The 26,334-nt window shown below is 39.0% G+C and overlaps 1 protein-coding gene across 5 annotated transcripts in view; it reads right to left on the bottom strand.

The window, feature by feature from the left end:
* tmem200ca (transmembrane protein 200C, genome duplicate a) overlaps positions 1-26,334 on the bottom strand; it is a 44,826-nt gene that overhangs the window by 5,321 nt on the left and 13,171 nt on the right. Inside the window, exons 3-4 of one of the 5 annotated variants that reach the window (XR_006311506.1) lie at positions 22,871-22,876; positions 15,467-15,477 (exon numbers count right to left, since the gene is read on the bottom strand). The exons of the other annotated variants lie outside the window; for them this stretch is intronic. The gene's annotated coding sequence lies outside the window, so the exon portion shown is untranslated. Of the gene's footprint in view, positions 1-15,466; positions 15,478-22,870; positions 22,877-26,334 lie in introns of those variants that run through there. 5 annotated transcript variants of the gene reach the window in all.

Raw genomic sequence — 26,334 nt, 5'->3', positions numbered from 1 at the left:
TTATATCTTCACTATGGTGGCACCACCACAACTTTGACTGGAGCAAAGCCAGAAAGCTCCCATTGCATGGACGAAGCTACTGTAAACTCATCACCAAAAAACTACTGATCCTCCTTCAGTAAAAGGAGAGGAAATTAATAGGGCACTTACAGCTACCATCTTGAGAATCAATTGTATGCTCTAAAATATGTTCACCTTTTGCAATACTTTTTCTTACTTGTATGTGAGTCGCGTATAAGTGGAAGCTGTCGTGATTACATTTTGGCTATTGACAAAATAAATGTTTATTTTTAAATTTAAACACATCAGAATCTGTCATATATATTACTGAAAGTAATAGCATTCAGGGTTAAACACTTCTTCAGATCTTGTTACAGTTAGTCAAAAAGCTACCATCTGTCCTTGGTCTGTAATTGTATCCTTATTGTGAAAATGTAACTTGGTAACTCTTGATAATACGGGCCATGGATTGGTGCATTTTGAGAAAAGTAGATTGGAAAGGAGGAGGTCAAATATGTTTTTCCCTTGTGTTGTTTCTCTCACCACCTGCTGCAAGCTATATCTGGCAGCTATGTTCCTCAGAACTGCTTGCCAGCCCAATCAATGGCAAGATGCTACTGAGACATTCTTGGAGCTGGAAACTGAAGACTTATTTAGAGTATGTGATTTAGCTATCCTCAGTGCTTCTTCCAAGCAGGGTCCAACATAGGGAAGTACAAATTCAGCAGCTGAAGGAGGGTGATAGGTGTTATGTAGCAGGCAGTTTGATCTGGTGACATTAGACTTCACGAGATCCAAAGTTAATGTTGAAGAATTCCGGGGCCAATTCCTCCCAATGTTCAATCGCCTCTGGTGGCTCTGACTTTAGAGAGATGTAGACGGCATGTTGATGGAGGTGTCTGGGATATTGTCTTAAAACCATGACAATGCCAGACTACTGTTTGATTAGTCTGTGGGACAACTGCCCCAATTTTGGCACAATCCCCTAGATATTCATGAAAGAGGCTTTTTGAAAATCATTCATGTTGAATATGTGTTTGCCTTGTTTGATGGCTAGATTAATGCTAGATAATTCATCCAGTTTTATTTTTATTGTATTTATTCATGGCTATTCATATAACTGAGTGTCTTACGAGGCTACTGTTGTGGGTATGGAGTCAAATTTATGCCAGACAGCTAAGCATGATTTTATTTTCCAAAGGAAGATAACCAGAAAAGGATTTACAACAATTCTTTAGTCTTGTGATCATATTATAGATACTACTGCTTTTTATTGGAGATTTATTTAACTGAATTTGAAGCTTCCTTGTTGATTTCCAGACTTATTATTTCTGAATAATTAGTCAAGGACTAGTTCAGTAAAGTAAGCACTTTGCTATTGTTCCTGGTAAACAGAGAGACTAGCATGATGGATATGGTGTTAGAATATATCAGAAGGATATATAAAAAATAAAAACATGAAATATGAAGGGGAAATAATTTGTTAAAAGAAACAAATTGAATGCAAACTAGAAGCTGCGAAACAGATAATAAAAACACTATTATTATTAATCTATAAATGCACACTAGAAAAGTAAAACTTGCCAGAAAATGGGCAGAGATTTAATGTTATTACCCTTCTGCATTTGAAAACAGAGATAGAATAAGACCAAGGAACTAAAGACAAATTAGCTTACTCTTTGTGGTACACAAGATTCCTTTACTCAAAGATGTAATAGAAAAAAAATCTTGTATTAGAGTAGTTAGTAAAACATGTGTGGCTAGCCTTCTTTGAAAACGGTAGACAATTGTAATTTTGTAGACATAATACATTTGAATTCTCAAAAGGCCTTTGATAAAATACCACTTAGTGGACAATTGCAAAGGGCATTTATGTAGCAACCACATTGGTGTGGGACTGGAGTCACATATAAGTCAAACCAGATAAGGATGGTCAGACAGCCCAATGGTGATCAAGTCACGTGAGTAAGGCCAAAATGTGCAGAATCAGAAGACAGGAAACAGAATAATGAATAACGAATAAGCTAGCTACACAACAGAAAACCTATGGTAGGAGTTAAAATGCAGTTAAGCAAACTGGCAAAAGGTAGAAAGTGTTCTTTCTCATTGATTAATGCCACCATTACTCAGCATTTACATAAGCAGTTTGGACTTGGTAACTGGAACTACAATTTATAGATAATATCAAACCAGGAAAAGTTTAACAGGTTGGGAGTCTTTTTCTTAAGGAAGATTCTAGAAAGATTATGAAAGGGATGTTATAACTTCTGTTTTATTGGTGAATAAAACCTGCAGCATTGTACACCTAAATTTCAGTGAGTGAACACCATGTTAAATAAAATAACTTATCAAGCCTGATTTCATTCTGGGATCTGATTTCTCCAGTAGTAAAATGAGCTGGCACCATAACATAAGTGATTCACAACAACAACTTTTACTTAAATAGGATATTTAACATAGTAAAATGTTCCAGATTCTTATACAGAAGCATTATCAAACAAAATGTGACAGTGAGCCACATCAAGTAACATTAGGCAGACAACCAAAATTTCAGTTAAAGCAGTATAGATCTTAAGGAGTGTTCAAAAGGAGGAAAGAAAGTTAGAGAAGTGGTGATTTTTAGGTTAGGGCTTTGGCAGTTGAACGCACAACTGTCAATGGTTGCCGTGCTTTGAAAAAAAGGGCACTCAAGAATTCCAAATTGGAGTACAAATTATCTGAAGGTTATAGGGTTACAGGAGGTTAGAGTTAGAAGCCATGGAGGGATTTGCAAATAAGGATGAGAATTTTGAAATTTAGGATGTAAAACTATTAAGATTTACTCAAGTTTTCCTCATCACTGTTAGTAAGACAGATAAAAGGGTTATTTAGATGTTACATGTTCAAAGACACATCCAATCTCTCTGCACAGAAATCTTTATGTTCTTGCACAATACACAAGAGTCTAATATCTTTATAGAAAATAGCATGAGACCTAAAAGCACATGTAAAGAAAGAACAACATATGTACTAGGCTTTAAACCTAGTTCTGAGGCACTTTACAGGAATGTTACAACACAAAAAGTGACAGCTAGCCACAAAAGAAAATATTAGGCTAGTTAACCAAAAGTGTTCTCAAGCAATAGGTTTTAAAGGCATAAGGAGTGTACTTAAAGAGGAAAGCCAAGTAGAGAGGCAGAAGGAGGGATTCTAAAGCTTGAATTGTAGGATCTAAAGGCTGAAGCACCAATGATAAACTTGTGATAAATGAGGACACTCAAGTGTGTAAAATTATTAGAGCAGATATTAGAAAAGGTTTGGAGGCTGGGGCAGATGGGGGGATAGGAGAACATTCAGGGATCTGAAAAGAAGCATGAGAACTTTAAAATCAAAATGTTGCTTGATCAGAAGCCACTGTGAAGCAAGGTGAGTATGATTTAAACTACAGACAGCAGAGTTTTGGAGTGACCTCAAGTTTAGGCAGTAGACTGTGAGAGGTCACCCAGGAGTGCACTGCAGCCGTCAATTCCAGTGATAATTAGTTTATTTCCTGCTCATTCATTTATTAAAGACAATTGTGAAGTTGGGCAATGTTACAAAAGGTGGAAACAAGTGATCAAAGCAATGACAAACATATGCTATCTGAAGGTCATTTCACAGTTAAATATGACAGCAAGAGGACACCAAACAGGCTATTTTAATTTCAGGATTGCTGCCACTGTAAAGGGATAGAATCATACCTTGGTAGAAAACAGTTTGGATCAGGATTCAAAACAATAGCTTCAGTCTTTTGAATATTTAATTGGAAATATCCTAGCTCACCCAATACTGAAGGAATGTTCAATAAGTAGTGTGATAATTTAGCAATAGAGGTGGATTTAAAGGAGGTGGAGAGGAAGCTGAACTGGGTGTTGTCAATGTATATGCGAAACTAATGCTTTGTGTTTCTCAGAATTGTTACAGTGAAGAAGGCGGCCTTTTGGCCCATAGTTCCTGCACTGGTACTATTACCTAGTGCCAGGCAGTGTATTCCATACCGTAACTACTTCCTGTATGAAGCATCACCCATGCTTCATTTACACATCACTTTAATCTATGCCCTCTCATTCTTTTTACTTTCACAAATGGAACAACTTCTCCTTATTGACACTACCCAGCCCACTCATGATTTTGAAAACCTCTAATAAGTCTCTCCTCAGCCACCATCTCTTCAAGGAGAACTGTCCCAATTTCTTCACTCTGTTCTCACAACTGAAATTTGTCATTGCTGGAATCATTTTTTTGGAAACCCCATTAGCACTGTCTTCAACGTATTCAGCTGAGGTCTAACAAGTGTCTTGTATAAGCAAATAGCATCTCCTCACTCTTTTAAACTGTATCCATATTTATAAAGCTGAGAACACTGTATGCTTTGTCAACTGTTCTCTCCACCTGTCCTGCCACCTTCCAGGTCTGTGCATGCATATATCTATGTCCCTCTGTTCCACACCACCCCCCCCCACTTCAGAACTGTACCCCCTATTTTATACTGTTTTTCAATATTCTGCTGACCAAAGTGCATTACCTCACACTCCTCTGCATTGAACCTCATCTGCCACCTATCCGCCCACTCTACCAACTTGTCTAGGTCCTTTTGGAGTTCCATATAGTCCTCCTCCATGCTTTCAATTTCAAATTTTTCAAATGATTTAAGTGAGAAATAGTAAGGAACCAATGATTACAAACCTACAAGAATCATCGGGGAGACAGGACATCAACTCTCAGAGTGTTTCAGGAAACCTCTCTAGGACACATGCACCAAACAATCCCACTGCCCTACGGCCAACCACTTCAACTCCCCTTCCTACTCCCCCAGGGACATTCAAGTCCAGGGCCTCCTCCACCGCCAAATCTAAGCCACCTGACAACTGGAGGAATAGCGCCTCATCTTCCCCACCTATCCACTCCACTATCTGCATTGACCTATCACAATTAACCCCCACCTGCATTCACTTATTGCCTTCCCAGCTACCTTCCCCTAGCCCCACGCCCACATCTATCTCCCAGTCCCTTTCCCCCTTCACATTCCTGATGATGGGCTTATGCCCAAAATGTCAACTCTCCCGTCTCTCGGATGCTGCCTGACCCGCTGTGCTTTTCCTGCGCCACCCTTTTCGATCCTTGTGGGGTAATGACAAATACAGGTGTAGAGGTAAGAAAAGATACCAGTGCAAGTGATACTCTGGCTACAATTAAATAAGAATGGAAGCAGGAGAGTGCAGTCCAAGCACATGGATGACACTGGAAAGGTGTTACAAGAAGAATGATGTGATCAACCACGTCAAAAGCTGCAAATAGCTTGAAGATTGACAGCTTCATAGAATCCCCACAGTGTGGAAATAGGCCATTTGGCCCAACAAGTCCACACTGACCCTCCGGAGGGTAACCCACCGAGGCCCATTCCCCTCCCTTCTTATCCTATATTTACCCCTGATAATTGCACCTAACCTACACATCCACGAACACTATGGACAATTTAGCAAGCCAATTTACCTAACCCGCACATTCTTGGACCATGGGAGGAAACCCGAGCACCCGGAGGAAACCCACACAGACGTTGGGAGAAAGTACAAACTTCACACAGACAGTCACTCAAGGCTGGAACCGAACCCAGGTCCCTAGTGCTGTGAGGCAGCAGTGCTAATCACTGAGCCACAGTGTCGTTTCCCCCCCACCCACCCCAAGTTCTATTCCCTCTCTAGTTATTCTTTTTTCCTTTAATATACTTAAAGAATCTTTTTGAATTCACCTTAATCATTTTAACCAAGGCTACTTCATGCCCCCTTTTCGACCTTCTGATTTCCTTCTTCAGAAAACTCTTGTATCCCCTTTATATCTCCACCTTATCACAGTCATCTTGGACATCATTTGTGACTTTGATAAGAACTGTTTGAGGGCGTGGCAGGATAGAAAACTTGATTGGAGGGATTCAAACAAAGAATTATTGGAAAAAAATAGATACCAATTCAGGAGGTGACACCATAATAATTTGGAGTGGATTGGGAGGTCAGAAATGGGGCAGTTACTTTCAAGGACATTGGGAATCCAGCTTTTTTTTTTAAATCAATGGGTCATAGTCATATTCATAGAGTTTTACAGTACGGAAACAGACCCTTCAGTGCAACTCATCCAAGCCGACCAGACATCCAATATAAATCTAGTCTCATTTGCCGGAATTTGGCTCATATCCCTCTAAACCATTCCTATTCGTATACCCATCCAGATGTCTTGTAATCATACCAGCCTCTACCACGACCTCTGGCAGCTCATTGGAGGTGAAGGCAGATTTAAAGGATAGAGGGAAAACATCTTGAGACAGGAACTATTAAAAACTTTGGCTAACATGAGGGACTAGAAGGGAAAGTTTGTTGGTTAGCAGTTTAGTGGGGGGGGGGGAATAGGTTTGGATCTGACGGCCAAAATGAGCTTAGAGAGGACATGGCAAAGACACAAGCAAAATTTTAAAAAGATACAAGTTCACAGTTAGGACAGCAGGGATGTTTAGAGGATGGGTTAGTGGGAGAGAGGATATTGATCGGGGCAATTGATCAGATAGTCTTCAATTATACAAGAGCTGAGAGCTCCTTGCATTTATTTTGGATGTGAAGGTGCAGACGAAAAAAAAACAAGTTGGGAGATATTTTTGCATTCCAGGATGATTAATATAGCATATAGTTATTGCAGACAAAAGCAGCAGCTGATAATGCTTTGTATGGTTCAATTTGAAATAAAATGGGAAGTAACAATTTTTCAGTCTGCAAGTTTAATATCATAGAATCCATTTTAGACATTAATAAGACCATTTGATTTTTAAGGATTTTCAAAAATCAGTAAGTTCTTTGAAAATATATAATTTTGATCCAAGATTTTACGAAAGATGTCTTTTTCTTTAGTTACTTATTGTATTCACCCACATTATCTAGGTTGCTTACAAGACCTGCAATGTCAATTTCCTTTGGTTAATATAATGATAACATCAACTTCTAAGTGGCTTTTGTAAATTGGTTCAAATGCAAAAATGTCTTATGATATTCTATAAAATATTAGGTATATTTTCAAATTCTTGAAAACTTACTTTCAAAAAAAAGTACAAAAATAATATATAGCATCAATCTAACAGCTAAAATCTATCTATTCTACTATATTGCATTTAGGGAAAAATGGATCATTCCTGTTTGTTTACAGTACTCTCACCCTGCAATGATAACGTATAATTGTGATAGAAATTTGCAAAGTATGAACTGTCTTGTATGTATGAAATAGGGAATGAATCAGAATTTTGGGTGTGCTGATAAAACAGAAGCAGACCTCCTACATCCCAGAATTGTGAAGGTAAAATTTATTTTAAATTAGGCAGCTGCAGCTCCTGGTGCAGTGTACCAAATTGAGGCCTCAAGAATGGGTTGGAACAGCTACCTGAAAAGTAAACTGCAGGGATTGGGTAGGAGCAGTCATAATTGTTGAGTGTGGGATTCTAGGCAGCAGCCAGGATTTTTTTAAATTCTAGGATTAGTGATTACAAATTAAGATAATTTGATATTTATTTGTGGAAAGACTCTTCAGTTCCATAGCCTGTTGAACTGATCTGGAGACTTACACAAAACAAGCTCCAAGCAATTCAGATTTAAAATGGCAATCAGAATCATATTTTCAACATAGCACCCTGATCTCCATTGAGAAAAAAAAAGCTCATTCTGAAACAGGCCAATGTTTTGAACACTCAGTGGTTAACCCCTTTCAACATAGAACCGGTCACGTAACTGGGACATGATAATGATCTCAAGATGGGATCACCAGTTATGACTTATTTAACTGCAAGCAAAGCCAATGAAAATCAACACCATTGTTTCTCAACTATAATTGCTAACATACTTCACTTGAAATTGAGAAATACGTTTGGTGATTTCTTAACACAACACAAGCACTGTAACAATTACTGGATCAAAATTTCATTAAGTAAATGGAATGATTCAGTGAGGTTTTTGACAGAACCCTCTAAAAATATTACATTTTATATTTATTTCATAAACTTTAACTTAAAAATGCTCTCTTAAAAGATTATTAATTTTTTTTAAATACAAGTAAATGATCAGTAACACTGCAATTTAATTGAGACACAATCTGCATCTGTTTATGAGATTAACATCTTTTTTACTTCTATCCTCTAATCTGAACACTGGTCACAATTTGCTTTCATACCATTACCACTCTTGGCCAGTCTCTCAGATGTTAATGCGAGCAGTCCCCATGGAAACTCTCCATCTGCTGACAGGCCTGACTTCCATCAGGCTCTTCCCTATAGCTTGGCTGAGATTTGGAAAGCTGGTACAGTGCTAGGAAATATCCAAGTACAGCTACCAAACTACCCATTGTAAGTATTTACTGTCTAGACTAATGTTTTTCAGCGAAGGGAACCTGTCTGCTTGTAACTTCAATTCCACAATTTGTGAATGGTTCATAATCCCCTCAGAGAATGATGAGAAATTGGCAACGTGTTGTACTAACTTTTTTAAAAAATGTTTAATAAAATCGTTAAGAATTACATTTAGTTTCACATTCACTAACTGGAATATAAATGTGCATGAGAATTACCAAACTACAACATTAGAATCAGCATATTCAACTACATAAACTGTGGCTGCTTAAAATTCAAAAGTGCTGAATTCTTGATCTGAAATAATGAATTAACAAGGTTTAAAAAATAATGAAGAAGTCTCTTACATACAACTACTGCTACTGCCAGAATCAGCTAAATTTTAAAATGCTCTTTTTTGTGATTCATAAGAGAATTAGAATCCGCATTTCATCTTTATACTGGTGATAAATACAGATTATTAATAAACATTTATTAATGTAAGTTATTAATGATACCAACATTTATTTTAGACTCAAGAGTACAAGTATAATCCATATCAAATAATCTAGTAAAACAAACTTTCTTCCAAAACTAAAAATTGATAAAACTCAATAAACAGAAAAACATAAAAGAACTGCAATTTTACGATGGCATCATATAATAAGGTTGACAAACAATTATTTCTAAAGCAATTAAAAATCTTTTCCAGTTAGATTTTTTTAACATATTTTCAGCAGTCTGAGGTGCTGTCCAATTTAATTACCTATTTTCTTGTGAATAAGTGAATGCGTACCTCATATTCTTACAAACTACACTGTTCTGCTCTGTAACGAGCTTCCAGCCAGTTCAAGTGAAAGCTGTTTATTCTCCTTCTACTCACTCAAATTGCATTCCGTCTCACCAAAATCTCCTAGAAATTTGCAGTTCTCATTTCTCTGCAGTGCTCTTTTTACCCTGGCTGCCTATGGTCTGCTTTCTACTGCAGAGCTGCCACTTTCCTACTCATCTCCCACCCCCAGAGACCATGGGAGAGGGTGAAATCCCGCCTTCCTGTGCCCTCATCACCTTTACAAAGAATTAGGAAGCATTGGAGGACTGAATTATTAAAACCACAAAGACAGCAACAAAATATTAACCCCTCTGGAATGCATTGCACACAGAATTCTTTTAGCCGTAATCCGCTAGATAAAAATACCAACCCGGAAAGTTAATTATTTTGTGAAATGCTTCACAATTTTTGTTAACTGTTCTATTTTCAACAATCCAGTAACATTCATTAGGTTAGTTATGAAAATAACATTATTGTCTTTCTATTGTTGGTCTCATTTATTACTTCTGTTTTATTTTTATCCTTTCATCTTTTTGGGTGACACAGTGCTCAGTGGTTAGCATTGCTGCCTCACAGCGCAAGGGACCTGGTTTGATTCCAGGGGTGACTGTCTGTGTGGAGTTTGCACGTTTCCCCCATGTTTGCTTGAGGTTCCTGCGGGTGCTCTGGTTTCTTCCTACAATCCAAAGATGTGCAGGCTAGGTGAATTGGCCGTGCTAAATTGCCCATAGTGTTCTGGGATGTGTAGGTTAGGTACATTAGTCAGGGGAAATGTAGAGCAATAGAGTAGGGGAATGGGTCTGGCTGGGTTACTCTTAGGAGGGTCAGTGTGGACTTGTTGGGCCAAAGGCCTGTTTCCACACTGTAGGGATTTGATGATTTTTCTGTAGTAACTGTTTATTATTCTCCTTCTGTGCTTTGGTGGCTACTCTGCTATTGTGCAATAACTATTTATGTTTCCTTTTTCTCTGATCTCTCCAATCTGAATAGCCTCTGTGATATTTTTATGATTTCTCTAGTCTCTATTCTTAGCTTTTTTCTTGACCTTTTATTCTACTTACTACGCGTCTCCTCCAGACCTTTCAAAAGATGAAAATCTGTATCGCCAAGAGTATTTCCATAGAAACAATCTATTTTGTAGGAAATTGCTTTCTGTTAAATTGAAATAAATTCTGTTTTTAAAGACTCATATTGAGATTTATCTAAGGAAATAAAAATTGTATTTTAGCTAGAATGACATCAAGCTTATGCACAATTAGTCTTCATTTTCCAAGCATGTATATTTTCATGAAATTGCCACTGTTCTCTAACATCAGATTTCCATCTACTGCAAGTTTCTATCCTCATTTTGCTGACTATAGCTATAACCTACAGCTCTACCTCAAACTGTAACCGAGGAATTTGCAGTTTCAATGATTATCTTTAGACTGTTTCACATCTGTTGACCAAGCAATCAAAATTAATTCTTATTACATCATCGGTCTAGTTAGCTCAGTTGGCTGGATGGCTGGTCTGTGATGCAGAATGACACCAACAGCACGGGTTCAATTCTTGCACTGGCAGAGATTACCATGATGGACTTTCCTTTTCAACCCCCACTCTCATCTAAGAAGTGGTGATCCTCATGTTAAAACACCACCAGTTGTCTCTCTTTATGGAAACTTTTACTTTTTACTACATCACACACATTAACAGTTATCTACACTTCAGGATTTAAGGAAGTGATGGTTGTCTACAAGCAATTTGGCAGGATAACTGGCAGAGAAAAACCTTACTTTCAAAGAATTATGGATGATATCTGAAAACAGGTGTTCAATAGCAGTGCTCAAAAATACAGTAACAGTAGGCCTGGCAAAACAAAGTGTTGGAGGCCAAAACCCACACTCATGCGTTAACAACAGAATAGCAATTGATGGTGATGTATAATCTGTATATAAGGAAGACATGCCAATTCTATTGACGCCTTTGTTCAAATTATGCAAAAAACAAATGCTAGATGAGGCTGAGGTGGTTGAGAACTTCAAGTTGCTAGGGGTAAACATCACCAATCTGTCCTGGTCCATCTTATAGTCAAGAAAATACAACAGTACATCTACTTTCTCAAAGATTAAGGAAATTTGGCATATACACAATGACTTTTACAAATATTTATAGATGCACCAGAGAAAGCATCCAATGTGGATCAGCAAAGATTGCAATAAAGTATATAGACTTGTCAGTACAGCCAAGACAATCTTGAAAATCAGTCTTCCTTCTAGTGACTGTCTATACTTTGCACTGTCTTGGGAAAACAACCAACACAAACCAACCAACATTATACAAGAGATACAAAAATTTGAAAACTCGTACTAACAGATTTAAGAATAGCTTCTTCTCCGCTGTCAGACTTATGAATGCATCTCTTATCTTAGAGCTGAGCTTTCTCTGCACCTTCTCTGTAGCTCTAACACTACATTGTACATTCTGTTCACCCTGATAAACTTGTAAGGTATGATTTGTCTGGTCAATATGCAAAACATTATTTTCACTGTATCCCAGTATATGTGACATTAATATTCAAACCAAAATGAAAAGTATACTTCACATTATTTTAGTGATTATGCAGTATTGGTGCAAATTTATGTCATTATTTCGTATCAAATATTTAATGCCTTTTTTTCTGCACACATCACCTCTGTAGTGTCAAGTTAAGGATCAATTTGGTACAAGGCACAATTAATGAACATACAAAGAAGCAACAACAGAAGGCCATTTAGCCCTTTGAGCCTGCTCCGTTATTCGATAACATCAAGGCTGATCTGATCTTAATTTTAACTCCATATTCTGACATACTCCTGAAAATCTTTCATCCTCTTGGTAAATCAAGAATCTGCTTTCAGTCATGTGAAGATTCTACATCCACTGCCTTTTGACTCCTTATTTTTAAACTCTGACTCTTAGATGCAGATCCTCCCATAACAGGAAACATCCTTCCCACATCCACCCAGTCAAGTATCCTCAGGATTAAATTTCAATTAAATCAACTCTGACTCTTCTAACTCCAGAGAATACAGGCCTACCCTGTCCAGCCTTTCCTCATAAGACAATCTGCTCATTTTAGTCGAGGAAATCTTCTCTGAACTGCTTCTAACACATTGATAAGCACATATATAGTGTACATATATAGAATATTATTATATGTATACAACATATAGTATTCCCGTTGTGATCTCACCAATGCCTTGTATAATGCCCTGTTAAGGGCAGGGCAATGACCTAGTGGTGTTATCGTTGGACTATTAATCCAGAGACCCAAATAATGTTCTGGGGACCCGTGTTCGAATCCTCTCATGGCAGATCGTGGAATTTGAATTCAATAAAAATCTGGATTTCACATTCTAATGATGACTATGAATCCACTGTTGATTGTTGGAAAAAACCCAGTTGGTTCACTAACGTCCTTTGGGGAAGGAAACTGCCAACCTTACCCGGTCCGGATACATGTGACTCCAGACCCACAGGAATATCAGTGACTCTTAACTGCCCTCTCGGTAATTAGGGTTGAGCAATAAATGCTGGCCCAACTACTGAGGCCCTCATCCAATAAAGGAATTTTAAAAAAAACCCTACTCTTGCATGCAATTTCCTTAACAATAATTCATTCTTTTAGCTTTTCTATTACTTGCTCTACCTGCATACTAACCTTCCGTAATACATGCATTATGACACCCAGATCACTCTACATCTCAGAGTTCTGCAACCTCTCATCATTTAGATCATATGCCTTTTTATTCTTTATGCCAAAATAGACAATTTAACACTTTCAGACATTATTCTCCATTTGCAAGATCTTTGCCCACTCATTTAATCTATATCCATTTGTAAGCTTCTTATGTCCTTTTCACAGCTCACTTTCTACCTGTCTTTGTGTCATCAGCAAATTTAGCTACCTTGCCTTCGACCCCTTCATCCAAATAATTTATATACATTACAAAGAGTTGAGGTCTCAGCACTGACCTCTGTGGTGTACAACACATGACATTATGCCAGCCTGAAAAAGACACGTTTACTTCTATTCTCTATATCCTGTTAACGAGGCAATCTTAGAGCCAAAGTCACGGAGTTAGCACAGAAACAAACCTCTCAGTCAAACCAAACAATGCCGACCATAATCCCAAAATAAACTAGTTCTGCCTGCTTGCACTTGGCCCATATCCCTCTAAACATTTCTTATTCATGCACTTATCCAAATGTCTTTTAAACATTGTAACTGTTCATTCCAAATAAAACCATTCTGGTGTGTTAAAAAGTTGCCCATTATGTCTTTTTAAAATATTTCTTCTCTCACCTTAAAGATAGAGCCCCTAGTCTTGAAAACCCCCACTCTAGGGAAAAGATACCTGCCATTCACCTTATCTATACCTCCCATGATTTTATAAACGTCTAAGGTCACCCCTCAATATCCTACACTCCAGTTAAAAATATTCTATTCAAGCTAATATGTTACATACAATATCATGAACTTTTATTTTCCACAATAATTTCTGATGTGACATCTCATCAAATGCCTTATGGAAATATAAATACAATATATCCACTGGTTTCCCCTTCGTCCACAGCACAAGATACTTCTTCAAAGATCTCCAATAAACTAGTTAAATATTGTTGGCTCTGCCTGATGGCCTTGAACTTATCCAAGTGCCCTGTAATAATGTCTTCAATAACAGCTTTTAACACTTTCCCTATGACAGATGTTAAGCTAATTGGCCTGTAGTTCCCTGGTTTCTGCCTCCCTCCCTTTTCAAATAAAGAAGTTATATTAGCTATTTTCCAATCTAAGGGAACCTTTCCAGAATCTCCTGAGTTTTAGAAAATTAAAGCCAACCCATCAATTATCTCAAAACTAAAACAAAGAACTGTGAATGCTGTAAATCTTAAACACAATAGAAACTGCTGGACAAACTCAATATGTCTAGCAGCATAGAATATAGAACATAGCACATTACAGCGCAGTACAGGCCCTTCGGCCTTTGATGTTGCGCCGACCAGTGAAAATAATCTGATGCCCATCTAACCTGCACCATTCCATTATTATCAATATGTACGTCCAATGCGCATTTAAATGCCCTTAATGTTGGCGAGTCTACTACTGTTGCAGGCAGGCCGTCCCATGCCCCTACTACTCTCTGGAATGAAGAAACTACCCCTGATATCTCACTTTCTCACACTCACAACCCCCACCCCAGACAGACACACACATACACAGACAGACAAAGATCCACATGCACACATATATTTTGTGGGGTGAATTTGTACTTGCAGGGTTACATTGTACTTTACTCAAAAACTGTTTGCATTCATGTAAAACTCTGTTATCTCACTTTTTAGATTAGAATCAATCTAAACATCATGGCATAGACAGAGAACACAGGGGGCTAACACCTTCAACATATTGTCTAGCTATCACCATTGTTAACAGCTAACCTGAGAATGCAACTTTTTAAAAAAAGGTTTCGTGATTTACACATGAAAGAATTGAAACTATCACTGTATTCTAACAGATGAAAGGCTAAACAGACAATCAATTTTTCGATGTATAATTTCAGTTACATCACACTGTAAATTTTTGCTATAAATTCTGTGTGTTGGAATTGAGCCCTCTGCTACCACCTGCTGAAGCAGCGACGCTCCGAAAGCTAGTGTGCTTCCAATTAAACCTGTTGGACTATAACCTGGTGTTATGTGATTTTTAACTCTGTCCCCTCGTGTTAGCCTTGACTATTAGAGGAAAAAGGCTCTCACTGTCCATCAGATCGAATTGTCTGATTAAATCTTGAATAAGTCACCTCTCAACCATCTTCTCTCCAACAAAACAGCCTCAGTTCCTTCAGCCTTTCCTTGTATGACCCTCCTTCCATACCAGGCAACATCCTAGTAAATCTCCTCTGAACTCTTTCCAAAGCTTCTACATCCTTCCTATAATGCGGTGACCAGATCTACATGCAACACTCCAAGTGCAGCTACACCAGTGTCTTGTACAGCTGAAGCATAACCTGGTGGCTCTGAAAATCAAGCCCCCTACCAATAAACACCAACACACCATATGCTTTCTTAACAACCCTATTAATCTGAGTAGCAACTTTCAGAGAGTTATGCACCTGGACACCGAGATCTCTTGGTTCATCTACACTGCCAAGAATTTTACCATTGGCCCAGTACTCTGCATTCCTGTTTCTTCTTCCGAAGTGAACTACCTCACACTTTGCCGCATTAAACTCCATTTGCCACTTCTCAGCTCAGCTCTGCATCTTATTTGTGTCCCTCTGTAACCCACAACATCATTTGGTACTATCCAGATCATTTATAAAAATTACAAACAGCAGTGGCCCCAAAATGGATCCTTATGGCACACCACTGGTAACTGAGCTCTAGGATGAACATTTCTCATCAACCACCACCGTCTGTCTTCTTTCAGCTAGCCAATTTCTGATCCAAACCGTTAAATCACCTTCAATCCCAAAACTTCATATTTTACGCAATAGCCTACCGTGTGGAACCTTATCAAATGCCTTACTGAAGACCATGTACATCACATCAACCACTTTACCTTCATCCACTTGTTTTGTCATCTTCTCAAAGAACTCAATAAGGTTAATGAGGTATGACTTACCCTTCACAAAACAGTGTTGACGATCCCTAATCAAATTATTCCTTTCCAGATGATTATAAATCCTATCTCTTATAACCTTTTCCAACACTTTACCCACAACTGAAGTAAGACTCACTGGTCTATAATTACCAGGATTGTCTTGACTCTCCTTCTTAAACAAGGGAACAACATTTGCAGTCCTCCAGTCTTCTGGCACTGCTGTCAACAATGATAAAGATCGAAGCTGAACGCTCTACAACCTACTCCCTAGCTTCCCAGAGAATCTGAGGATAAATTCCATCTGGCCCAAGGGGTCTTCTCTATTTTCAGATCTTCCAAAATTGCTAAAGCCTCCTCTTAGCCATCCTCAATCCCATCTAATCACGTAGCCTGTATCTCCATATTCTCACTAACATTGTCCTTATCCAACATGAATACTGATGAAAAGTATTCGTTAAGCGCTTCCCCCATGTCCTCAGATCCCACACACAACTTTCCACTACTATCTTTGATTGGCCCTAATCTTACTCTCGTCATTCTTTTATTCCTGATATACCTACAGAAGTCCTTAGGGATTTTCCTTAATCTTATCCACCCACAACTTCTCATGTCCCCTCCTGACTCTTCTTGGCCCTCTCTTTAGATCATTTCTAGCTAACTTATAACTCTCAAGCCCTCTAACTGAGCCTTCATGCATCATCCTCACATAAGCCTTCTTCTTCCTTTTGACAAGAGTTTCAACTTCCTTAGTAAACCACGTCTCCCTCTCTCAACAACTACCTCCCCATCTGATAGGTATATACTTATCAAGGACCCAGCAAAAGCTGCTCCTTGAATTAGCCCCACATTTCCAGTGTGTCCATACCCTGAGGTTCCTTCCCCATCCTATGCATCCTAAATCTTGCCTAATCACATCATAATTGCCTTTTCCCCAAGTTATACTTTCCCTGCAATATATACCTATCCCTGCCCATTGCTATTGTAAACATAACTGAATTATAGTCACTATCGCCAAAGTGCTCATCTATCTCCAAATCTAACATCTGGCCAGGTTCATTCCACAGTACCAAATCCAATATGGCATCTCCCCTCGTTGGCCTGTTGACATACTGTGTCAGAAAACCCTCCTGCACACATTGAACAAAAACTGACCCATCTAAACTACTTGAACTATTGTATTCCCAGTAAATATTGGGGAAGTTAAAGTTCCCCCATAACAACCACCTTGTTACTCTCGCTCCTATCAAGAATCATTTTTGCTATCCTTTCCACTACATCCCCGGACAATTTGGAGGCCTATAGAAAACTCCCAATAGAGTCACCTCTGCATTTCTGTTTCTAACCCCAGCCCAAACTACCTCAGTGGATGAATTATCAAACGTTCTATCAGCTGCTGTAATACTACCCTTGATTAACAATGCCACATCCACCCCCCCTCCCCTTCAATCCCACCCCTTTTTTTAACCAGCATCCCTGTTCTTGCTGAAACATCTAAATCCTGAAATCTGTAAAAGTTCTTCCTCTAGCCAGGTCTGTGAAATGGCCACAACTTCAAAATTCCAGGTACTAACACATGCTGCAAGTTCTCCCATCTTATCTGTGCAGAGAAAGTAGAGTTAATGCTTCGAGTCCAGTGACCCTTCTTCAGAACAAGCATCATCAATTATCTCACAATCTATTTCTAAGCCTCTATGATGAAATCCATCAGGATCCAGGGATCTGTCAACTCGTGGTTCCATTATTTTACTCAATACTTCTTCACTGATAATTGGAAATGTCTCGAGTTCCTTCCTCCCTTTCAACTCCTGATTTATAGCTATTCCAGGATGTTACTTGTATTCTCTCTAGTGAAGGCTAATGCAAAATATATGTTCATTCATCTGGCATCCTTTTATTCCTCCAATATTAATTCACCAGACTCATTTTCTATAGGATCAGTGCTTAGTTTTAAAATTCTTTTTGTTTAAAATAGCTGAAGAAATAATTCCTGTTTTTATATTTTTGGATAACTTTCTCTTGTACACTACATTTTCCCTTCCTTGTTAAACTTTTAATTTTTGTTTTCTTTTTATATTCTGTCCAATCTTCTCACCTTGCACCTATCTTCACATAATTATATGGCTTTTGAGTTTGACACTATCTTTCACTACCTTTTTAGATATCCACGAATGGTGTGCCTTTGAATTCTTCTTTGTTGAAACGTATCTGTTCTGCACTTTTCCCTTAAATACTTGTCACTGCAGTTCTACTAATTTATCCCTTAACTTAAGTTATCAGTTCACTTTTGCTAGCTCTGTTTTCATACCTTCATAATTGCCCTTGTTTGAATTCAAACACACTTCTCTCCCTTAAACGGAGTTAAAATTCATTCATATTATGGTCACTACTACCTAGGGGTGCTTTCACCGTGAGGTCAGGAATTACTCCCATCTCTGATCAAAACCAGGTCTTGTATAGCCCCCTCTCTGGTTGGTGCCATAACATACTTGTCTAATAAGCTGTCCCAAAAACATTCAAAGAGTTCCTCATCTGGACTACTTTCCTCCACATCTGATTTTTCCAGTATATATGTAGTTTAAAAGCCCCAGTGATAATTACTGTACCCTTTGACATGCTTCGATTATTTCTTCCTGAGATTGTCTCCTTCCAAGCAGTTACTGTTAGGGAGCCTGAACACAACTCCCACAGGTGACCTCTTGTCTTTATTATTCCTCATCTCTGACCACACCACTTCTATACCTTGACTTCTTGAATTTAGATCATGATCTGAAAGTGAACGATCTTTTCCCCACTTTGGCCTGTAGTCCAAATTATTCACTTTCAGATCAATATTCTGGACAAATTTCAATCTCTGAAATAAATGATTAAAGTCAGTTTCAAGGGAAAGAAAGGAAAGATTCAAGTGTAGTTTCAAAATAATCACAGTTCATAATTAGACACTTTATAATAAAACAAGGATTCAGAAAATGAAAATGATCAAACAATTAAAATAGCAACAGCACTTTGAAATAAAACAATGTAAGAACAGCTTAAATTGAAAGCACAGTGCACTACATTGATTTATACATGGGTGCATAAAGATCCACAAAACCTGAGCACATGTTTTTCTGCATCACACAGACAGTGTACAAGCAATGAGTGAATTATTGCCAAATATGAGTACAATGCAAGTGCAAAATAAAATTATACACTGCAATATGTATATATGGACCCTAAACAAAATAACCACCTAAAATAATTTCTAAACATCTTCTCAAAACAAAAAAAAGCAGTCTGCTCATAAGAACTAGAAGGCACCTTTGGTGGAGTGCAGATTACAATGCAGGACATCTGTAAGATATTGAAGGCTGCAGTAATTGATCCAAACAGTTAATTAGCTTAAGTAGAAACTGATTGTGCAAATGAAGTGACAGGACAACAAGTCATATTGACGGTAGATTAGGCAAACTGTTTTGAAGATTGATGGAAAAGCAGTGGTTGTGGGATACATTAGAACAATTAATTTTTCGCGAGGCCAGTAGTGAGTCAGGATATTTCCTCGATCAGTGCACCTGCCTTGGGAGGTAATATCCAAATGACATGATCTATGCAGGATTCAAGCTTGCACATCCTCAATATGGATTAGTGGCAGCCATAGGGGTGTTATTTAAAGGTAGTTTCCTTTAGGGCACTCAGCTCTCACTATTCATATCCTCTCAGCCTCTCTCTATGCCCATCGTCTTATTTTACTGAATCATGCTTTGACCAAACCCGAATGGCCTCTCAGATGCTCCATACCAACTCATGACCCCTAAGCATCCTAAAAAGCTCTTTGCATCCTCCATGCAAACTGACAGCCACTACCTGTCTCCATGTCCTGTTATTGCCCTAATGCCAACTTATGATCTCCCCACTCAGCCACAAGACTCCTTATAGCATCGACGCCAACTCAAGCACTCCCCCATCCATCACCTTCTCACCACGTCAACTCGCCCAGTATCCACTGTAGACATACCTCTGAAGCCTTGTTGATAGATATTTAGATCTTGATTTTCTTTTCTATTAGTTTTCACTACATAATTATATTCCATTCATTTAAAATAAAACAAAGAACTGCAGATGCTAGAAATCTAAAACAAAACAGAAAATGTTGGAGAAACTCAGCAGGTCTAGCAGTATCTGTGGAGAGAAAACAGTTAATGTTTCAAGACTAGTGACCCTTCAGAACAGATCTTCCCCTACTGGTGCAAATGAGATATTAGAAATGAATGGGAGACTTCTGGATCTGTGCCTCACCTGTCATTTTAAAAAGTCCCTTGAATCACAATGGTTCCAGGAAAATACAATGAATATTAGAGAGATCGAGATTTCAGAGAGGACATAATGACCAGTTAACAGTTTGTTATTCATCAAAATTGACCATATATATTCAAATAACAGTCAATCTTAAGCTATAGCTGACCCCAGTTTTTGGACACAAAATCCGTAGTTTCTCATATATTGTATGCATAAGTTAACCCCTGGCTTTTAGCCCAAATGTCCTCAGTTTTTCATGTACCTTGGTGCAAGCCTGGTGGGAACCGTATAATGAATCTTTCTCACACATGCACTTTTCTCATTTCAATGACAGGAGTACTTGGTGACAGCTATTGCATCGTGAATTCAGAACCACGGTCAGCAACCACAGTCAGTGTCAGCATCCATTCAGCAGTTTTACAATTCCGGCATGGATTTCAATACCTCAAAACTAAAAGTCCACCTCTAATTTTGCAAAAAAAACAATGGTCTCAAAATCTTGACTCTTACACATGTATATAGAGTACTGGAACTCACTGTGTTTATGGATGGTAGAGGCAGGAGCCCTCATAACATTTAAGAAGTATTCAGGTATACACTCGTGATGTCAAGGCATACAGGCTTTGGGTTAAGTGCTGGAAGATGGGAAGGATAGCTTGAGGGTAGTCTTTGACCAGCACAGACTTCCTGTGCTGTAGACATCTATCATTTGAATGTAATCTATTCATTTTTGTACATTTTAAAAACATTCCCTATTTTTATTTTTCTGCTCATTAGGTATGCATTTTGTTATTTACTTATGATGTATAAACAAACTGGTGGCCAGTTAGCTCAGATGGTAAGAATATGGTGGCAATAACACTAATGCCATGGGTTCAGCCCATGGTACTGTCCAACATCACCAACTTCCAACTGAGATTTTAGGATGGCATGGTGGCTCAGAATGCTTCTCTCACGGTGCCAGGGACCTGAGTTCGATTCCAGCCTTAGGTGACCATCTACGTGGAATTTGCATATTCTTGGAACTCTGTGTGGTTTCTGCCGGATGCTTGGTTTCCTTCCAGTCCAAAGAGGTGCAGGTTAGGTGAATTGGCTTTGCAACATTATCTGTTGTGTATAGGGATGTGCATAAATTAGCCATGATAAATGTGGGCTTACTGGGATAGGCTACGGTGTTAGGATCTGTGTGGGATGCTCTTCGGAGGGTTGGTGCAGACTCGATGGGCCGATGGCCTCTTTCTGCACTGCAGGCATTCTATAAAAGGACACGAAAATTATGGATAATAATGACCACACTTATGAGCAAAAGATTTGTGACTGACAAAGGTTTCTTTCTATTCATTTGAAGGACATGGGTGATGCTGGCTGGAGGCATTTCTTGCCCATCCCTAATTGCCTTGGAAAAGGTAGAGCTGGGTATTGACTGGAAAGGGGAACACTATTAGTGTCATAGAGTCATGTAGTATGGAACCAACCCTTCAGTCCAATTCGTCCATGCTGACCAAGTTTCCCAAACTAAACTAGTCCCGTTTGACTGCATTTGACCCATATCACTCTGAAACCATGTCTCTTCATGTAGCTGTAACTGTACCTGGCTCTACCATTTCCTTTGGCAGTTCATTCCATATACGCACCACCCTGTGTGTAAAAAGGTTGCCCCACAGGTCCCTTTTCATCTTTCCCCTCTCAGCTCTTACATTCCAGGGGAAACAGTCCCAGCTTATTCAGCCTCTCCTTATAACTCAAACCCTCTTCTTAAACCCTCGCCTTGGAATATTAGCAGTGCATTAGTTCCAGGATTTTGACCCAACGACACTGCACTAATAATGATGCAGTTCCAAATCAAGAAGTGAGTGACTTGGAGGGAGCCTTGCACATGATGTTATTCCCTTGCATCTGTTGCACTTGCCATCATAAGTGATAGAAGAAACGTGTTTAGAAGGTGCTGGCAGAAGACTCAATGAGTTACTGCAGTGCATCTTGCAGATAATACAAACATCTACCACGGTATGTCAATGGTGAATTGAGTGAATGTTGAAGGCGATGGATGGGATGCTTTGTCCTGGATGGAGTCAAACTTCTTGAATATGTTTGGCCTTTACTCATCCAGCAAAGGAGAGAGTATCCAATCACACTCCTGACTTAGAAGAGTCATGGAGATATATAGCATGAAAACAAACTCTGGTTCAACTAGTCCACACATGTTTCCAAACTAAACTAGTCCCACTGCCTGCAATTGACCCATTTCCCTCTAAATCTTTCCTATTCACTTACCCAAATGTTATTTTTAAATGTTGTAACTGTACTTGCATCCACCACTTCCTTTGGCAGTTCATTCCACTGTATAAAGAAGCTGCCTCTCATGGCCTTTTGAAAATTTTTCTTCTCACCTTAAAAATATGTTTCCTAATTTTGAACTCCCCAACCTGAGGGAAAAGACACTTGTTCACGTTGTCTATGTCCCTCATGAATTTATAAACCTCTATAAAGTCAGACCCTCCAATATAACTCAGACCCTCCAATTCCAGCAATGTTCAGGTAAATCTTCTTTGAACCGTCTCCAATTTAATGTTATTTGTCCTACAGCAGGATGAACTGAACTGCATACAGTAATCCAGACGAGGCCTCATCAATGTCCTGCACAACCTCAATATGATGTCCCAATTCCTATACTCAAAGGTCTGAGCAACAAAGACAAGTATGCTAAACACCTTCATAACCATTCTATCTACATGTGGTGCAAATTTCAAAAAATGATGTACACCTAGGTCTCTATCTGTTCTATCCAGGGCCCTACAATTAGTTGTATAAGTCCTGCCTTTTTGTTTGTTTTACCAAAATGCAATACCTCACATTTATCTAATGGTGAATGTGGGGAAAATTAGAATGTTTAAAAGACATCGACAAGTATATGAATAGAAAGGGTTTGGAGGGATATGGGCCTGGAGCAGGCAGGGAGGACCAGTTTAATTTGGGATTATGTTTGATATGGATTGTTGGACTGAAGAGTCTGCTTCTGTGCTGTATGCTCAAATATGTGCTTTACTAGAAACTGGGGAAGGCGGGAAGTCAGTTACTTGCAATAGAATTCCTAGCCTCTGATTTATTCCTTTCGCTACTGGCTGGTCCATTTGAGTCATAGAGTAATACAGCATGGAAACAGGCCCTTCAGCCCAACTGGTCCATGCTGACCATGGTGTTCACTCAGCTTGTTCCAACTGCCCACATTTGGTCCATATCCCTCTAAACCCTTCCTATCTATATACCTATCCATATGTTTGTTAAAATGTTGCTACTGTACCTGCCTTAACCACTTTCTCTGGCAGCCAATTCCATATACGCACTACTCTGTGTGAAGAAGTTGCCCCTCAGGTCCTTCTTAAATCTTTTCCCCTCTCACCTTAAACCTATACCCTCTAGTTTTCAATTCCCCACTCCTATTCATCCTATCTATGCCTCTCATGATTTTATGCACCTCAATAAAGGTCACCCCTCATTCTTCTACATTCCAAGGAATGAAGTCTTAGTCTGGCCAACCTCGCCATATAACTCAGGCATACTACTCCTGGCAATATCCATGTAAAAGCTTCTGGTCAATAGTAACTACCAGAATGTAGGTAGTAAAGCATTCAATAATGCTACCGCCATCCAACATTTAAGAGAAAATGGTCAGGTTCTCTCTTGTTGGAGGTGGTCATTCATGCCACAGAAATGCTAGGCAATGTTACTTACCACTTATTATCAGAAGCCTGTTTTTGTCCAGGTCTTGCTATAAATGGACATGGACTGCTTCAGTCTCGAAAGAGTAACGACAGATGCTATTATGACTCATGCTGAACATTTGTACAATCAGCGGAAGTCCTGACTTCTGATATTATGATTGAAGGAAGTTCATTGATGAAGCAACTGAAGATGGTAGTACCTTGTACACTACTCTGAGGAATTCCTAGGGCTGAGATGATTGATTTCCATAATTATCTTCTTTTTTGTGTTAGCTATGATTCCAGCCCGTAAAGGGCTTTCCAGTTTTTAATCAATTCTAGCTTTGCTGGAGTGTCTTGACATTGATGCCATACTTGGTCAAATGCTGCATTGATATCAAGGGCAGTTTCTCTCATCTCATCTCTGGAGTTCAGCTCTTTTGTTCATGTTTTACCAAATGCTGAAATGAATTGAGAAACTGAGTAGTTCTGGCAGAACACAAACTGAGCATCAATGAACAAGTTATTCCTTTGCACACGCCACTAGATAGCAACGTCTGTGACCCCTTCCATCACATTGCGGATGATTGAGAGTAAGCTGATTGGATGCTAACTGGGTTGGACTTGTTTTGCTTTTCTGTACAGGACATATCTGGGAACAGTTTGGCTGTTCTGGAAGTTTAGTTTGACGCTCAGCTATTTCAGGGGCTCAAGACTTCAATAATATTGCCATGTTTTCAGGGCCCATGCAGAATCCAGTAGCTTCAGCTGTTTCTTACTATTATGTACATTGGATTGCATTGGTTGAAGACCGACATCAGTGATGTTGGGGACCTCAAGACAAGGCTGGGATGGATCATCCACTAGGCACTTCTGGTTGATGCTTCAGCCTGGTCCTTTGCACTGATGTATTTGCCTTACTTGTCATTGAGGACGGGATATTTGTAGACCCCCACTTCCTGTTTGGTTGTGGACAATTAAACAACATTCAGGTTTGGATGTAGTAGGACTGCGGAGCTTTACCTGGTTGTGGGACTGCTTGGGCCTGTCTATTGCAAGCTGCTTGGCATGCAAGTGGTTTCATGCTGTAGCTTCACTACGTTGACACCTCATTTTTATGCACGGTTGATACTGATCTTAACATCTCCACCTACATTTTTGAATCAGTGTTTATCTCTTGGCTTGATGGTGAAAAGTAAACTGGGCAAATGCCAGGTCATAAGATTACAGATTGTGACTAAATTGTGGTTCTGTTGTTTCTGATGATCCACAATGTCTTATGGATGCTGATGTTTAGAGGCTCTCGATCTTTTCAAAGTGTGTCCCATTTTGCATGGTGGTAGTGCCATGACAGAGGGCACAGACAAATGTGAAGACAGAACTTCACCTCCACAAAGACTGTGTACTGGTCACTCTTACCAATACGGTCCTGGACAGATACATCAGTTAACAGGTAGATTAATGAGGATTAGGTCGAGTTTTCCATCTTGTTCGCTCCCTCAATATCTGCTGCAGTACAGTATGGAAATTACATTGTTTATCACTCAGCCAGTTCAGATGGTAGTGATACTATCTAGCTACATTTGATGATGAACATTGGAGAGCCCCACCAGAGTACATTCTGTGTCCCTATTATTCTCAGCCCTTCCTCCAGGTCGTATCCAAAATGTAGGAGTGTAAAAGTACTGATTCATGGGCCAAGGGTCAGAGAGTGGGTGGGGGAGAACAATAGCTGGCAATTAGGAGGTTTCTTGCTGGTCAGTTGGCTCAGCTGGCTGGATAGCTGGTTTGTAATATAGAGTGGGACCAACAGAGTAGGTTCAATTCCTCTAAAAGCTGAGGTTACCATGAAGGACTCTCCTTCTCAATCTCTCCTGAGATTTGGCGACCCACAGGGTAAACCATCAACAATCAATCAATCAGTCATCTCTCACTCTCAAACAGGAGAGCATCGCTATAGTCTGATATGGTCCTGATAGAGTCTTTACCTTAACATGTTCTGAATGTCAATAAAGTTTTAAATTGTCATTGTTACTTTACCTTATAATTAGGTTGTGCGGTGATAATGACAGCCTTTCAAAGCCTCTATCAATGATCTCATCATGGAAATGCATAAAAACAGTTAGTTTTGGATTTCCCCTGCCCTTTCATAGATACATATAAAAGCAATCTAGATGTTTTGTTCAATGCTGAATTAAGTTTCAAACTTCACATTTAGTCTACCATCAAGACCACCAACTTCCATCTACAGAAAATCGCTGACCTCAAAGTTAGCCATCCCCAAAACTCCTATTCATGCTTTTGTTGCCTCCAAGTTGAATTTATCAAATTTCCTTACCAGGCTCTAAAATAATTCCAACACATCCAGATCTCCACTGCTTGTATTCAACCTTTAAAAAACCTGGCAAGAAACAAAAGGCTAGCCTTTCAAGCCTGTTCTATCACATAATAAGATCCTGTACTTCAACTCGACTTTACTGCCCAATCATCACTCTCTTCAAATCTCTTAAAAATGCAAACTTGAAAA

Source organism: Chiloscyllium plagiosum, chromosome 4 (assembly GCF_004010195.1).
Source record: "Chiloscyllium plagiosum isolate BGI_BamShark_2017 chromosome 4, ASM401019v2, whole genome shotgun sequence".
NCBI lineage: Eukaryota > Metazoa > Chordata > Chondrichthyes > Orectolobiformes > Hemiscylliidae > Chiloscyllium > Chiloscyllium plagiosum.
The sequence above is the reverse complement of the archived record's forward strand: the minus strand, read 5'-3'. Positions and strand labels throughout refer to the sequence as shown.